Here is a 17731-nt window from a genome sequence, read left to right as displayed (position 1 = left end):
TAAGACTGAGTTGATGGAGATACAGACCCAGTAGGACCACAGCTATATAATATATACGATAAAGATAGGCGCAAATACACATGGTTTCTCTGATCGCCAGTAAAATCTCAAATTAATGTAAAATTCATCCCATAAAGTCATTTCTTATTGTTTCATAGTATATTTTCAAATATGTCTCTTTTTCTTATTTGGATAATATTTCACATTTAACGCACAGAAATTTAAAGCATTCTTTCATCAATATTTTCTAAATAATAAGACTAATTTCAATGAGACATAAAAAGAAAACTGTGGTTAATAACTAAGTATGAAAACATGGCTAGCTAGAATTAATCTGCATATGTAAACTTAATTAACATTTATTTTATTCAAATCGAGTAATTTGCATAAATTTTGAAGGGAATTTACTTTCTGGCATATTTTCATTTTGTGAAAGCTCAGATGCTTTATGAATATCACAATGGCTTCAAACAGTTATTATTCTGAGATAATCAGGATGTTATGATAGCTCAATTTTTGTGGGGAATTTATTTTCATGGATAGCCATTATTATGTAATCCATCAAGTAACGTTTAGGATTTGTCTTCAGAGACAACTTTCCTATCCATACAAAATCTTGATGATCTAGAAAGATGGAACGTAGTATCACCCAACGTTGAGTTGTGTTGCCGAGAGGATACTTCTCTGATTAGTTTCTTATCTGTCATGAGCAGTGGCACACATGTGGAAACCATCTCAGCTCTAAGCCAGCTCCATATGCATCTTGTAAAATACCACCCTCCGAGGCAGTGGAGAAAAGCTCTCTATTCCCATCTCCACCCTGTTTCCTGCAACTTCTGTGAAGTCACAGAACTTGGGGAGGAAATAGTGGCGCTTCCTGGCCTAGATTTATCACCATCTGGGAACCACAATGAGATGCCTGGTGATGCCACCACCACTTTAATCTGCCACATTCTGGGAAATTCACCACCCACGGGGTGACTCTGGCCAATTCAAGTCACCTCATCCACTGGGAAGAGGAAGAGACGAGAAATAATGGGGAAGGAGTCTTGCTCAGAAACCTCCCAGCCTGCTTCTATTTGCCACCACATCCTGTGCTAACATTCCTCAGGCTGACTTCCAAGGCCATTGCTGATTTGGCCCCGCCCTGCCAATTTCTCTCCAGAGCCAAATTGGCCCCCATGATCCACAAACAGAGTCATCTCAGCCTCGGTCTTCACTGAGATTGTTGCTCTTCCCCATGAGCCTTCCAGGTGGGACAGCCCAAGTGTCAAATCTCCGAGAAATCTCCCCTGATTCCTCCAGCTTATAATACCTACTACCGTTCCTCCCCTCTGACCTCACAATTTCACCCGTAACAAGTCATTTAGAACCTAATTAGGAGCTAGCATGTACCGTCCTTTGTGTCATGAGTGAACTTTAATTCCCCAGTGAGCATAACTTTTGTGACTAATGTCTACTTGCTAAACTCTCCTCACTCTCCCTTTCCTCACCCAGTGGGATGGACACTCAGTAGCCATCAAGTGCTCAGCCCACTAATAGATGTTCAATAATTCATAAGACCTTAGAGTTGGAACGTTTAAATTCAGCTAATAGGTGGGCAAATGAACTCTGCTGTATTAGAGAACCATTTCCATAGCCCTTCCGTCTTTCCTTCCATCCTTCCATCCGGTTTTCCTTCCTTCCTTCTTTCCTTCCTTCCTTCCTTCCTTCCTTCCTTCCTTCCTTCCTTCCCCTAATCCTTACTTTCTTCTTTCCATCCTTTCCTTCATCCTCTGGTCCCTCCCTCTTTCCTTCCTTCCCTAGCCTCCACATGCTTGCAGAGTTGATATCTCTTCAACTATGACTTTTATCAATGTATTCATTTAACCAGAATTCTCAGACACCTACTGAAAGGTGGACCGTGTTAGGCTATGGAGATGTAAAAGTAACTACAACCTGGCTAGGTCTCTTGGAAAAGACAAACCAGTGATACAATGTGGAAAGAATTAAGCTGAGGAGACACTTAAAACTGCAGAGAGCAACTCCCTCCCTCTGAAGGCCACAGCTCTGCAGCCCTGTGAGGTCAAAACAGATGGTTACTGAGGTTTAACTCTCATTGATCCAATTGTGGAGATTTGCTACAAATTCTTAGGAAGAAAATGACTAAGGTTGACTTAAATTCATACAGAGAGTTTGCACACTATACCAGTTATGTCCTAAGAGCTCATTGCTAAGAATATTCTTTGGAACTTTGGGACACCTTTTTCAAATTCAAACACAGTTTTGCATAGTGATTCTGTCCTTGGGCTACACGTGAAAGCTGGTTACATCCACTGTGTACCTGAAGTTTAGCACAGCATAGTATTAATGCTATAAAATCTAACCAGATGTAAATGGATTTTTTTCAGAAAGCAGCAGAGCTCCACATCTGTCCACTGGGACCATGGCAACCCGCCCCCTCTCACCTGCTTCTCCGTGCTCCCCTTACCCTACCATTCAAGAAGGAGGGGGTACCCTCTTTCCCTGTTCCCTCCATGCAAACTACATGGGGATAAGTGATCATCCAGCCTCTCCCATGGTGGCTGGGAGTGAGGCTTCCTGGAGGAGCATGGAGAACACAGGGGCAGGTTAAGAGAGCTCTGTGTACCGCAGCCACATTTCGTCAGTTGGAAATGGAGATAAGCAGTGTGACAGAAGGTTTTTGGATATTCCCCTGGTAGGAGAGGCAGTCTGGGAGATGATGATTTGTCACCAAGTTCTGGAATTTCTCAGACCTTTTACCCCCTCCTGGGCTTAGAGGAAGATTAGAGAGAGTGTATATAAGGTTTCTACTTATGGGCGAATGACAGTTCTGAGTAGAGTAAGTTTAGTATTTACTGAGAGCTTACTCTTACTAGGAGAGAATAATGAGATACTATTCGATAGGGCTTCTTATTCGATGTCACTTTTAATTCTCACACCACCCCAGGGGGCTGTTCTAGCCCATTTACGGATGAGAAACGGAGACAGAAGGTTAAGGAAGGCCACCCAGTAAATAAGGACAAAGCTGAGGTTCACAACTGGGCAGTCTGAGGCCGGAGCCCAGCACCCTGGCTTTTGCTATTATTGCTCGTAGGGTCAGTAGAACAGACACCCGGAACAGAGGCCGTCATGGAAAGCTCCAGACATGTGCTTTGGTAGTTTCCAGTGGGTGGGCTGAGGAGAGGGGCCGGAGGATGACGCGTGAAAGCGGACAAGGGGCGGTGGGAGGACCAAGAGCGCTGGGGGCCAGCACCACCCGTTTGCAGTCTCTGCTCGCCCACGCCCACCCACTCACACACCTGCTTGGGGCCGCGTGAGCTCTGAGGCACCCCCTTCTCTCCCGCTCCACTGGCCCATTATGGGACTTTCGGTGTTCACTTGCACACCTGTCGGAAGCCGGGGCTCCTTTCTGCCTCGACCTCCCCCCCGCCACCCGGTTGTCTTATGTTGACGCCCTGAGAGCAAACACAGAAGCAGCTCGGGGCTTCTGCACCCGCCCCCCCCCCCCCCACGCCCTTGCCCTGCAACTTCAACTTCAACCCGGGACAGAGATAGATGCGAGAGATAATAAAATCCAACAGCAGGTTATTCCTAAACACCATTGTCTATAGTAAAAATTACCGTTTGTTGTAGTAAAGTCCCAGCCTCGGAGCACCACTGAGGACTGATTTCTAGGACCAAGAAAAAGAAGGATCAGGGGCTTTTGGAAAGTGAGGCTGCGGGTTTGGTGAAGCTGGAGAGGCTGCCACAGGTGGGGTGGAAGAGAAAGCGTTCTCTCTCCTTTCTCTCTCATTCCCCCCTCTTTGCCATGTACCTGGGGTGACGTAAGGGGCGTGCCTGACCCCAGCAGCCAGAGGGCCACGAGGGTAGCAGGCTGGGGCAGGGGCTCTCCCTCGGCTTATGTGTGAGGAATACGTCTAAACCGGTGAACTATGTTTCACAGAATTCAGATGCCCCATTGAGCTTTTGAAAATTAGACGTGCAATGCAGACTCACTATAGGAAAATCAGGATGACTGCTAATCTAGACAGCACTTTCTCTAATCTCATTTTATCCCGTCCAAAGAATGGGATCTGTGGTCATCTCAAAATGAGCCCACTGCTCCTTTGTGGTTTTATGATAACTTCATATTTGAGGGATCATCTTAGATTTAGATTGCTCTGAGTTCATGAATATAAAGAGCCTCTGTAACTCCTCTGCCTCTAGGCCAGAAACAGTTAAGTAGAATAAAATCTGTAAAAATAAAAATAACAGAGCAAGACAAGCTTTAAGAACGAAAATATTCACGGGCCAATTTCTTTCTTTCTTGCCTCCTTCCATTCCTTCCTCTCCCCTCTTCTCCCCTCTCCTCCCCCTTTTCTTCTCTCTTCCTTCCTTCCTCCCTCCCTCCCTCCTTCCTTTTTCTTTCTTTCTTTCTTTCTTTCTTTCTTTCTTTCTTTCTTTCTTTCTTTCTTTTTCTTTCTTTCTCTTTTTTTTCTTTCTCTCTCTCCCTCTTCTTTCTTTCTCTTTCTCTTTTTTTCTTTCTCTTTTTTTCTTTCTTACTCTCTCTCCCTCTTCTTTCTTTCTTTCTTTCTTTCTTCCTTTCTTTTTTTCTTTCCCTCTCCTATCTTTCTTTCTTGTGGGCAGTGATTTTGCAAACCTGTTGAGAGAGATAAATTGAAATGAATTGTCACAGAAGCATTAAATATTATAGATGATAACAGTGAAAAATGAACAGGGAATTGGGGTGGAATTTTGTACAGCTGAAAAATAATTCCACTGAGGGCTAGATAACATTAAGACAGAGGAATTCCGGAGTGATGATGGGAATTGCTTTCAGGTAACCTTCAACTCCCAGAGAGCATGTTGCAAAGGAAATGTAAAGTTGATGACTGCCTTTTGTGTGGAGAGAAGTATTGATTTACTGCACAAGAATTACTCCCTGGCTGGCCACTGAGCAGAGTTTTGGGGAACGAGACACCTCAGAACTGAAGTTTCAGGGACTCACATCCCACATGTATAAAGGATGGGCAAGAGTTTGAAAAGCTTGCTAAATAAGAATCAGGGGCACTTGGGTGGCTCGGTCGGTTGAGTGTCTGACTCTTGATTTTGGTTCAGGTCATGATCCCAGGGTCGTGGGATGGAGCCCCACATAGGGCTCCGCTTAAGATCCTCTCTCTCTCTCTCCCTCTCCCCCTCCCTCCTTCCCTCCCTCTCTCCCTCCACCCCTCTCCCCGACTCGTGCTCCTTCTCTCCCTCTAGAATAAAATAAAATTAAAAAATTAAAAAAAAAAAAAAAGAAAGCCATTCCTCCTCTTACCTGGAAATGTGTGTGACCCATGGAAGCAAGTTTTGATCCTTTTCCTGCTTAGGAAGTTTGCTGTGTTGTAGAACAGACAGCAGTGCTGTAGACGTATCCATACAAATACAGTGTATCAATAGGGATCTCAAAGCAATATCCAAACCAAAACAGTGAGACCTCTCTAATCCCTGCAGTGGACATATGTATTTTTCTCACCTAACATTCACTCTAGGGCTTTCTGTAGGGCAAGGTGCCATGGCACATAAAAAGTGGCGCTTGTCTTCTTAAGGAATCACAGCCCTACAAAGTGTCTCCTGGTTCTTGGTTTGCCCATGAATGTGAAGATGGGGAGGGATACCGGCGGGGGGCCTACACGCTAAGCCCAGAGGAAACGATCTTCCTATAGGTAAACACCATGTTTGTAATTAAAACCGAACCACCCGCCACCTGTCCTTTGCTTCCTGACTAATGGTAACCTTTTTCAAAAATAAGATAATTAACAGAGGCACAATAATACAAAATGGAGGCAGAGAATCACAGGGACCACTTTACGGGAAACTTCCTCCCCGGCCTCCTCCGTCTGTGTATCCTACAGCTGCATTCCCCTTGCACGCAAAAGTAATTAAGAGGTGATAATGATATGCGCCCTCCCTTATCAAAGTCATCAACACGTTGTTGTTGTTGTTGTCGGGAGGCTAGCTATTGCCTGGTCGTGGAGCTGCCACTTTAGGCGAAAAGTCCTTTTTACTCTACTAGGGATTTCTGCTGTGAGGAAGAAATTCCAGTTTGGGGACGAATTAGCAGGCTACATTCTCTGTGACTTCTGAGTGTCTTATTTCACCAAACCTTGCAGGTTTCCGAGAACCCCCGGGGCCCTTCTGACTCTCAGTTTGACCTACCTACTCCTTTCCAAGCTGTTCTATTCAAATCAGGGGCAAACTGTCTCCTCGCCGCCACACTGCACATGTCTTTTGCTTGAAGATTTGGCTCCAACCCCGTCTATCCGCGGTGCCTTCTCTGAACTTAGATAAAAAGACAGTACAAATTCTTCCAACATCAGTCGGTTTCTCAGCCTTGGTTAGCGAGTGGTATGGTGCACAAATATTCACTCCAGATTGTGGTGACGGTTTCGTAATTAATCTCTTAAACATCTTGGGAAAATATGGGAGTATCTACTCGTGCAACTTTTTAACACTTTAAGGATTTCTACAGATGGAAGAAGAAGGAGCAAATGCATTCAGATTGGTTCTGAAATGTCCTAGGCTTCTTTACATTAGAAAATAGTCTGATTTCTCTGAGGTTTGTGTTTAAATTATATGATCCTTTAAATTCTATGATCTAATTTGTTGACCATAAGCCTCATTAGAATCAGACTTATGAGGGCACCTCGGTGGCTCAGTCAGCTGAGTGGCCAACTGCAGCTCAAGTCATGATTTCGCGGTTCGTGAGTTCAAGCCCCACATTGGGTTCTCTGCTGTCAGCATGGAGCCCGCTTTGGTTTCTCTGTCCCCCTCTCTCTCTGCACCTCTCCCACTTGTGCGCTGTCTCTCTCTCTCAAAAATAAATACACGTTTTTTAAAAATCAGAGTTATGGCAGTTTGTCGTCTTTAAAAATTATCCAGATAAATATATACATCTTAAGAACCAAATATTACTAAAAAGCTTTTTTACATAAAGGGAAAAAACCCACAGCAATTCTCCTGTCCTACCCTTTTCACCACCAGTCCCTACAGGCAGCTACTTTTAATTAATTTTAGCAGTTTCTTCTGGTATTTACCTGCATATATCTAAGTAATATATATGTTCTACTAGATCATTATTTAATAAATAACAGTTGGGGAGGATTTAAGTCTGCTATCCCATAACCCTGCTTCCTCTTGTTTCCTTTTTTGGTTAAATCAATATTCAGAGTGTATATTATTATAACTATGTAAATAATGTTCTCTACTGAGCTAACACTACACTATAATTACCTTTCCTTTCTTGTACACCTTTTTGTTTTTCTTGGAGTTAATAATTGCCTTGTTTTTCATCAGCCTGACTTTGTATATAACTTTCCCTAAATTCTGCCACAACATCCAACAGTCTTCCCAAAACTTTCCACGTAGTAGTATAGAAGAGATAATCTACGAGAATCTAAAGACCTCCTTCCTGGGGCCCCTTTATGCTTTTTTTCCAACCTGGACCACTGTTTCTTTTGGGCCATAGTATCACTGTTATCCCAGAACTTCTCTCTGTCATCATCTCAGTGATTCTCTGTACCTCCTTCTCGTATTAGAGGCTCTCCTTCCTGGTTTTCGTGTTTTCCTCTTTCTTGCTTTGTTCCCTCATTTGAGTGGCACACCCTTCCTGAGTAAGAGTGCATGTGAGGTAAATTTACTGAGAACTTTCCTACCTGAAAATGTCTTTATTCTACCCTTGCAACTTTTTTGGTAATTTGGCTGAGAATTAATTCTAGGTTAAAAATAATTCTCATTCTGAATTTAAAATATCAAAATGATACGCTTTGGTTGAGTCTTTTCCTACTTATTGTGTTGGGCATTAAGTGGTCATAGCCTTTAAATGTCCCTATCCTTCCAGTCTATGAAATTTTCTTGTATTGTTTCTTCAATAGTTTGTTTTCTTCTCCCTTCTCACAACCCCAGTTTCTCTTATAGAACTCCTATTGGGCAACTATTGAAACTTTTGGATTAATCTCATGTTTTCTTTTTTCTTCTCGCCTAATGCCCATGTTTGTTTTTTTTTTGTTTGTTTTATTTTCTGGAAGATTTTATCTACTTCATCTCCCAAACTTTCTAGATTTTTTTAAAATACCATGGCTCATATTTTTAATTTCCAAGGAATCTTTCATGTTCTAAGATTGCTGTTGCAAGGATGAAATATGTTTTTCAGCCTCTCTGTGAAAATTCATCATATTTTATTGAAAGTGTTCTTCTAATCCCTGTATTGTCTATCTTCCCTCTGATTTCTTTGTTTTCTGTTTGCTTGTTTTGTCTCTGTCTTTCATGTTGGAGGCTGTCCCTTGCCAACTGAATGTTCTGTGTGCATGTGTAAGGCTCACTGACTGAGGGATTCACTATAGAATTATAGGGCAGTGAGCCAACATTTTTACTAGAATACCACTGAATTCTACAGGGTTTTTCCTGAACGCCCTTTAACTTCTCCACAAAAGGATCTTCCAAATATCTTCCTAGGGATTATAAGCCTGGCTGTGGCCTTCTGCGTAGTAGGTGAAAAAAGGAGGTTAAAAGAGTTTGATGATCAGACTTTTGCTAATAGCCCCTGTTTCTATGTCTTCTGTGCCTTGGGTCCCTGGTCCGGAGCCTGTCTGGTTCAGAATAAGTCAGCTGTCTTTGAGGGTTGGAGATGATGATGACAAATGGACCTAAGGAGCTAACCGCACTCTACGTGGGTTGTTAGTCCACCACTGACTTCAGACCAGTATCCTCTGTGGTCCCTATGGCTCCAGTTCCTAAGCCCTCCAAGTTCTGAAGGATGACTAGCTTATTTCTTATTGGGTTGCCCCGATGGGAGGCATAGACTCCAGCCATCTGTGTTCTGCTTAAACTGTTATCATGGCTCTAATAGCTTGCATAAGGTTGGCATTTGTTGACATTCTTGCCCACTGTTGTCCTCTTTGTTCTGTTCATTCTTGTAGGTTTATACACTTGCATTCTTTTACTGACATTTAAGTGGGTTTCCAGGAAGGAGTGGAGGTGAATAGTATATAAAATGAACATGAACTTTGTGATTTAATTGATGATTACTTCTGAGCTACAGCTTATTTTTAAAGGAATTTTGGACCTTAACATACTGATAAGTAAATCATATTAGCATATCATTTATTTTAGTATTGATACCTGCAAGGACTGGGTCTTCCCTTATAAATTAAACTAGTAATATTCTAGGGGTACCTGGGTGGCTCAGTGGGTTAAGCGTCCAACTCTTGATTTCAGCTCAGGTCATAATCTCACAGGTTTGTGAGATCAAGCCCCACATCGGGCTCTGCGTTGACAGCGCGAAGTCCACTTGAGATTCTCCCCCCCTCCCTCTCTCTCTGCCCCCCCTTTCAAAAATAAATAAAATAAACTTTAAAAATAATAATATGCTAAAGTTGGATATGCTAACCAAGTTAAGACCAGGCCCAGGGTGGGGCACCTAGGTGGCTCCGTCGGTTAAGTGTTTGACTTTGGCTCAGGTCATGATCTCATGGCTCGTAAGGTTGAGCCCCGCATTGGGTTCTATGCTGTCAGCTCAGAGCCTGGAGCCTGCTTCAGATTCTGTCTCTGTCTCTCTCGCTCTGCCTCTCTCTCTCTCTCTCTCTCTCTCTCTAATATAAACAAACATTAAAATAAAATAATTTTTAAAAAGACCAGGCCCAGGGTTTGTGTTATCCAGTTCTGTGTTGACCATTCTCTTAGGACTTAGTACATACTTTTGCAAAGAAACTTAAAAACAGCAACAGCAACAAAACAGTGAATCACTAGGCTACAGTTTTCTTTCTTCTTTCGATAAACATTTTAGTGGTCACCTATGAAGTGTAGTGAAATAGCCGTATGAACTGGAGATACCATGGGGAATGAACAAAGGTCCTCACCCTGGAGGGCTTCACTGCTAGTGAGAGAGACTAACAAGAAAACAGGTAACTACAAGGCCATGTAATACATCTTGGCTTAGCAATTTGGGAGCGCCATTCCCCCGAAAGTGATAAAAATGCCTAGTTAATATTCTCTTGATGCTCTTCATGTGGGAATCCAAGACTCCGGCTAGTGGAAAGGTTAGAAATCAGTTCATATAGCCATCTGCTATATTTTAGATATATAGCTAGATGCTATAGATGGATACATAGAGAAACTGATAGATGCTATATTTTAGTGGGCCCTGTACCTTACAGAAACGTCACCAGAGATAGAAGCTCTAAATGTGTCTTCTCCTTGGGAGACTCCCCAAGCTTTGCCCTTCAGAGCTGATACAGTAGCATGTCTGGGTTCAAAACTGTTCCTCCATGAGAAGAGACCTAGGTAAGCCTTGAATGTGATTCTATTTATTGCAGTAATCATGTTATTGTTTGTAAACACATGTGCAGAATCTTTGGGGGCAGGTGGAAGGTCTTACTCATTTCAAGGAGGTCCAGTGGTGCATTGCAAAGAGCATGAACTTTGAAGCCAGGGGAGCTGGGTTTGAATTCCACATATTAACTGTGTGATATTCATCAAGTTACTTGATCTCGCTACGTCTACATTTCCTACTATATCAGACTGAGATCATAATACCTGACTCACAGATTTATTCTGTTAAATAAGCAAAAACAGATAAAGGGCCAAGGGCAGTTCTTAATGGAAGTAGGTGCAGAATGATAGATAGTATTTTTTTCTTCCTTTCCCACCAGACAGTGATCCTTTCAAATGTAGAAAACATATGCTATTCCCTCCCTCTCTCTCTCTCCACACACACACACACACACACACACACACACACACACACACACATATATTTTTAATGTTTATTTATTTTTGAGAGAGAGAGAGAGGGAAACACAGAATCCGAAGCAGGCTCCAGGCTCTGAGCTGTCCACACAGAGCCCCAACACAGGGCTCAAACTCACCAACTGTGAGATCATGACCTAAGCTGAAGTCGGACACTCAACGGACTGAGCCACCCAGGCGCCCCTGAGAACATATGCTATTATTATGTGTAATCCCACCCTTAGTGCAAGGCGGGGCACACAGCTGACACTTAATGCGTATTTATTCAATGAAGGAATAAATAAAAGGATGTTTGGATTCCACGGGTTGAGGTTTCTTCCTTTAGACTGCTCTTAACTATTTGCTGATACTAATAAGCCAGTATTCTTTTCTGAGCTCCTGGATTACAAGTTCTGTGGTGCTGCAAACAGAGCTAAGAAACATTCGCACGGGGGGTGCCCAGGTGGCTCAGTCGGTTAAGCGTCCGACTTCAGCTCAGGTCATGATTTCACAGTCTGTGAGTTCGAGCCCCGAGTCGGGCTCTGTGCTGACAGCTCGGAGCCTGGAGCCCGCTTCAGATTCTGTGTCTCCCTCTCTCTCCGCCCCTCCCCTGCTCATGCTCTGTCTCTCACTGTCTCAAAAATAAATAAAAACATTTAAAAATTTTTTTAAATAAATAAGAAAAAAAAAAAAAAAGAAACACTAACGCGATCTTTAAACACCCAAATGACACTTGAAATTCAAACCCGCTTATGCACCCCGCAGTAGGGCATATAAAGAAGTGCCCCTGAAATAAAAGAGGTGTCTGAAGCAGCAGATTGTCTCCGCTTTCTTAGTTTAAAAGGCCATTTGGCAATCATGTCTCTCGGCAGCCTCCCGGATAGGAGAATCTTCGGTCGTGAGGCTCCGCGCTGAGACTCAAAGGCAGAGGAGAGGGTGAGGCGAGGAGTTCTGTGCGTTGCACGTGACGGTGGTGGCTCTCCCTGCACAGAGCTGGAGAGTGGCCCCCGGCCAGATCGTCCATCCACCGTTGCGTTCACGAGAGCGGGAGCCGTGTTTGGCTAACCCACCGTCCGGCACTTTGTGGCTGGGGCGGTGACAGTGCGTCAGGGCTGTTTGTACACAAAACGAAACAAGCCTCAGTGGCGTCGTCACCGCGAGCGCTCTGAGCAGCACGTGCCTCTGCTGGCCCTGGGCTCCCGTCCCCCTGGCGGCAGACGCCCGGGAGCATCGCAGATGCCCCGGCTCCTGCAGTCAGCGTCCCGCGCGTTGGCCCTGAGGTTACGTGCCGCGCTCCTGGCCGGGCTCGTCCTGCCCTGGGGTCTGCGGGAGGCCTGTCGTGTGCCGAGACCGTGCCTCCCTCGCTGGCGGGCGCGCACCTTGCTCCGAAGAGACCCACCGGCCGGAGGGCTCTTATCTGATAGTGAGTGACCCCCGAGCCTCTCTGCCGCACCGCTCTCTCTGCAACACCTGTTTGGATTCAACTCTCTTCCGAAGATTTCTTTGAGCTTATTCTGCACCACCCCCCCCCCCCCTCCTTTTTAAGCTTTATTTATTTATTTTGAGAGGGAGAAAGAGAGGGAGAGAGAGAGAATCCCAAGCAGGCCCTGTACTGTCAGCGCGCCCAGGCGCCCCACTTTGCACTCTCGGGTATGGTTGCTCGTCGGGTTTCCTTCCTTCATTTTCCCCCCAGGGCACATCCCATCGACGCCCAGGACTGGGATTATGATGTCTGTGCAACTGACAGCCAATCGGCACATTCATTTGCACCTCTTAGGAAATTCATAATCAACGAACCTAAAAGGAAATTTATTATACTTTGGCCCAAATGGGTTTTCCTGTCTTCTGGATTTTTTTTATTCTATCTTGTGTTTATTTAGTTACTTTTGGTATGTTTCTCTTCCTTTTAAACTCTGTAGATCGAAATATATATCAAATTGATATCTCTGTATATTTTTTAAATATTTGTTTTGTTTTTAGAGAAAGAGCATGAGCAGAGGAGAGTGGCGGAGGGAGGGAGGGAGGGAGAGAGACAGAGAGAGAGAGGGAGAGAGAATCTCAAGCAGGCTCTGTGGAGCCCTACGTGGGACTGGATCCCACGACCTTGGGATCATGACCCGAGCCAAAGTCAAGAGTCGGACATCCAACAAACAGCTACCCAGGCACCACTACGTGTATTTATACCAATTACCCCCTATCACTTGGCCAATGTAGATGCCTAATGAACGTTTGATGGTTTATCTTGAGTCACTGTTTTGGCCTTTACAATTAAATAAGGTCCAGTCGGGAGGGCAGTGCTTTGAGCTGATGATCCTTCCAATCCCAAAGGAAGGAATGGGTCCATTGTGTTCTCCAGAGAAGATTATAGGACTTCAGACAAAACAAATTTAAAATAAAATTTTAAGGGCATAAATACACAACATGTAGAAGTTGATTTTGTAAGGGAAAATATCAGACCATCACATTACCACAATCAGCTCAACTGAAGTGTCTAAATTAGCTGAAGTTTAGACTTTTGAGACATCTAGTGCAGAGATTTGAGCAATTTTGTGCAATTTTGTAGAGGGCAGGAGTTAAATCATCTCTTTCAGAATAGCCTTGGAAAATAACAAGTTTTCGTTACTTCTAAGAGATATCAGGTGTGGCTCTTGAAGCACAACACTAGATAAGGTCTTTTAAGTTCAAGAGTTGTACAGACTCCCATGATCATACACACACCATGCCAAGACCATGGAGCACATCATTATTGTTCAGATTCACCAGTGTTTTCTAATAATTCCCGGACATCCCAGCCATGAAGACTTACAAGGGAGGGAACTGGAATTTGCCGTGTCAGCTCTGAGGTGTCTCCCTGGAGCCTCTGACCTGGTCTCTGTTTAGACTAGACCTTGAAATGCCAAATGTGGTGCTTTTTCTCCACTGGACACTGGGAAAGGGGCAGTGAGATTTATAGTGCGGTTCATACCATGGCAAGGAGATTTTAAAACAGTGTTTAGGCCAGCTGATTAGCCAGCAGGGATCTCTGCTGATGGTCCTCAGGGTATAAAGTTAAGAATAACTGGCTACATGTCTTTGTTTTGGGTTTTAAAGTGGTTTGGTTTCTCAGGCCACATTATCGCAGACTTCGCTGCGTTTTTAAACAATGCACACCATAAACGACTTCTCCAAGAATCACTCTTAAGTCTTACCTGGATCCCTTCCTCCTCGTTTTGCACTCAGTAATCTGTTGCTTACATTTCAACGTCTTCTGGAGACTGTTTTTCATCTGGCTTACTAGAGAGAAGCAGGGTTTTTTTTGTTTTTTGGGTTTTTTTTTTTTTCATGAAGAATTGTGTTGTTGAATTGATTGTAATTCTTCTCCCAGAAATCTTGGCACGCAGCATCAATTTACAAATGTATACATTTGCCTGGGTTACTTTGGCTAGCCCTATGTATGACGGTGGGTTTGGGTTGAATTCTCAGGCCAGTGCCCAAACGTCCATATGCCCCAATGCTTGTTATTAAACTGGCATTCATATCTGCAAAGTCTCCAGCTAGTCCCATAATATTTCATTTAGCTGAGAGATTACACACAACAATACTTTACGTGTGATACTGAAATAGGAGTATATCAAGATTCTGCTCTTCTGGCAGTATTTCTAAAAGCAGCCCCACCTGACGGTAGCAATGCCAGATGGTTAAGTAGAAAGGCTGATGGGCGTATAGATCTTTGGAGCTCAGTTAGCACAGAATGCCACTCTCTGCTTCTTGGAGACTCGTGCTGTCTGTAACCAGACATAATTAAAAGATTAAAGAGACATTTGGAAATGTGAAGCTGGTCACTTTTTAATCAGGGAGATTGATTTTCCAATCCCAGTGTGAAGGTGGAATTTTAAATAATTTATACGGTAGAAATCAGTGGCTTGTCACAACTTGGCTGAGAGAATACAGCCTCGGGGAAATAGGCGGACTGAATTTTTCTTTTTTTTTCCTCTTCTCTAAGTGCTTTATGGAAAGGAGCGTAAAAGGGAGCGAGCCATGGCTGGTTGTTACAGAGATGTTTCCCAGCCTCTATATCTCTGCTGGGAGAATGAAGATTAGTTGGGTTCCCTCCCTCCCCCTCTCCTCTTCTCCCTCTGGCTGGAGGTCTGCACATATTCTCTTCACTACTCAGCAACATTTCTCTTTTATCCTACAGATACCAGTCAGGTTAAAACCAGAGTCTCCTGAAAAGGGATCGTGACTGCAGAAAATGATGCTTCCATTAGCCACGAGGGTGCATTCCAGGGACACAGATTATCAGAAAGCACACAATCAGAGTCAGAATACAGGAGGGTTAAAGACGGGCTCTGTGGCGCTATCTCAGGGCTCCTGCGGCAGCAAAGGAATAGCAGTCCTCCAGTATGAATGTCGGTTCCAGCAGCTATGTGCCAGAAGATATGAAATGGGTATCTTTTCTTCCCAGGTCGGCCAAGTTGGCGGGTCCTCCCTGATTCAGAGTGTCCAGTGGTGCAGGCTCACCGTGCTGGGTCCCTCCTGGGCGCGAACCAGTCGTAACACCTCTCCCCTTCCCCGGGTAAGCTTTCGGGACTAACACGGACTTACCTGTGCTTCATGAAATTTCCAGATTGGGTTTGCCCTCGCCCGAGGTCTCCCTGCAACTTGTAAAGTTTTGTGTGTGTGGTTTTGTTTTTAATGTTTATTTATATTTGAGGGAGGGGAGGGGCGGAGAGAGAGGGAGACACAGAATCCGAAGCAGGCTCCAGGCTCCCGGCTGTCAGCACAGGGCCCGACGCGGGCCTCCAACCCACGAACCGTGAGATCATGACCTGAGCCAAAGTTGGGACCCTTAACCATCTGAGCCACCCAGGCGCCCCTCCCTGTTATCTTTAATGTCTGGAGTGGCTTTGCCAAAATGGAGGGTGGAATGGAGAAACCCTTTTATTCCACAAATAAAATCCTGTGAGGTAATCCGTTTCCTAAGGGTGAGCAGCCATTCAAGTGCATCAGTCAATAGAGGGAAGTAGGTGATGGTGGGACCTTCTCTGTTCTTAGCTGCTGTGGCTCTTTGGGAAGGATGGAGTGGGATGGAGGAGAAGGAGAGCAGGAGAGGGCTTCAGAGTATACACTGTTGGCAGGAAGGTAGGAGGCAGTGACTGCCCTCAGGAGGGGCCAGGGGAGATGGCACCTATGTGCTATTGGTTTGGCTGGAACAGCTAGAAGCTGGGAACGAAAGCGTGTTTGCCACTCTTCAAGATACGTCAACTGAGCGGTTCATTTCTAGGACATTTTCCCCCATAAAACTCTTAAAATGAATTGGTAAAGATTCGTAGCCTTCTGGCTACTGAAATGGCAATGGATAGTCAAGTATAAGGTCCACAAAACAACTCTCCCAATAGCAGGTCACGGGGCTGAACGTAACAGGGGGTTTCTGAAGAGGGACACCATTCCAGGGCCACTCTTTGTATTCATGCTTTACACCCGTGGATTCCTGTTCCTCTGCAAGACATAACTAGAAGCTACTACACTACAGTTCTATCATTTCCACAACCCTGGCTGCTGGCCTACAACCCTAAAGCCCGGTTTCTCAACTGCAGCATGATCGCCACTCTGGGCTGGACAGGTCTTTTCTGGGAGAGGCTGCCCCGTGCATTGTAGGATGCTTACCAGCGTTCGTGGGCTCTACCCAGTCAATGCCAAGTAGCACCCTCTCCCCCAGCTGTGACAACCGAAAACATCTCCAGATATTGCCAAGAACTCCTGGGAGAGCAGGGCAGAATTGCCCATAGTTGAGAGTCACTCTCCTAAAGGAACTTACAATTCATACTGAACCAGTAGGCCAACTACACATCAGGTGAAATCTGCCCTATTTACTAAGCTTCCTGTAAATAAAGTATAAGACCACCTTAGGCATAAGCCTGTAGGTTTGAGCCGTGCTAGAATCATTCTGTCATAATTATTATCTACTCTGTTCGCACTAATGTTGCAATGCAGTCCTGAATAAAACTCTCAACACACAAAGCTTTAGGTTACCACCTGTATTTCAGCTCTCTTCCTTTTTCCTCTCCTTGCTGTCTCCCCTCCCACCCCTTTGACCACCAGCTAACTTAAATATGATAACTCTTTGAAGAGTGTTTTCCAGAAGGCAATGCTTAATGCAAAGACATGATTCAGTAGTGGTGGAGACTCAGGTAGCAGGGCTCAGGTAGTCCAGAAGAGAATTCTGCAAGGGAGCCTCAAATCATACCGGGCAGAGGCTACCGAATCCTTCCATTTGTATGTTGGCTCTGTCAGAGCAGATCATGTTCTTGGTATTCCCCAACAACTGGCAACAAGAGTCAGAATTTTTGGTAGCTTTCCTGGGAAACAGATCTGGTGCTGAAGACAGGGATCTTGTCTCAATGGAAATGGAAACTTTTTGCCCCAGGAAAGGAATAATTGTAACCAATGGTTGTTACAGAGCTCTTTGCCCAAGTAATTTTGGTGAGGTTAAGTGTGTCAGCAAAGTGAACCAAGTGTTACCATCATAGATTATGAAATGCAGAGTCTAACTTTAATAAGGTTACCAGTAAATGTGGGAGTTTGGGGTCAGTAATGGGGAACTGGGGTGAGTGAGAGCCAAAGAATTGGGAAGACAGACAAATCAACAGTAACCTGTAGGGTAAACATAAAGAACCATTCACTTGAACGCTTGATGAGAACAGGAAGTAAAATTTCTACCTGCATTAGTATAGTGTTGCAAATGTGTCTGGGATCATCAGGTGCATGTTAGAGGGCACCTCTGTCGTAAGGGTCTTCTAGGAGGGAATGAACATTTGGGGAAATTGATACCTAGGTCTGTCTGATGATCGAGCCCTGTCTACCAACGAGTCCCTCCCAATAGCAAAAGTTGGTCTATTCCATACCATTCTGCTAGTTGTAAAGAAATGATCTTCTTGGTTGAAAATCCTCGGGCTAGAGAAGTTCCTTCAACTGCCCTACTAGAAATACAAGTGTTTATTCA

At 44.4% G+C, this 17731-nt stretch overlaps 1 long non-coding RNA gene across 1 annotated transcript in view; it reads left to right on the top strand.

Annotated features, from left to right (window-relative positions):
- LOC123607967 overlaps positions 1–17731 on the top strand; it is a 43023-nt gene that overhangs the window by 11872 nt on the left and 13420 nt on the right. Inside the window, exon 2 of the long non-coding RNA XR_006717014.1 lies at positions 15194–15304. This is a non-coding gene — a long non-coding RNA (uncharacterized LOC123607967). The remainder of the gene's footprint in view (positions 1–15193; positions 15305–17731) is intronic.

The sequence above is a fragment of the Leopardus geoffroyi genome, chromosome B2 (genome assembly GCF_018350155.1).
Source record: "Leopardus geoffroyi isolate Oge1 chromosome B2, O.geoffroyi_Oge1_pat1.0, whole genome shotgun sequence".
NCBI classification, from domain to species: domain Eukaryota; kingdom Metazoa; phylum Chordata; class Mammalia; order Carnivora; family Felidae; genus Leopardus; species Leopardus geoffroyi.
The sequence above is the reverse complement of the archived record's forward strand: the minus strand, read 5'-3'. Positions and strand labels throughout refer to the sequence as shown.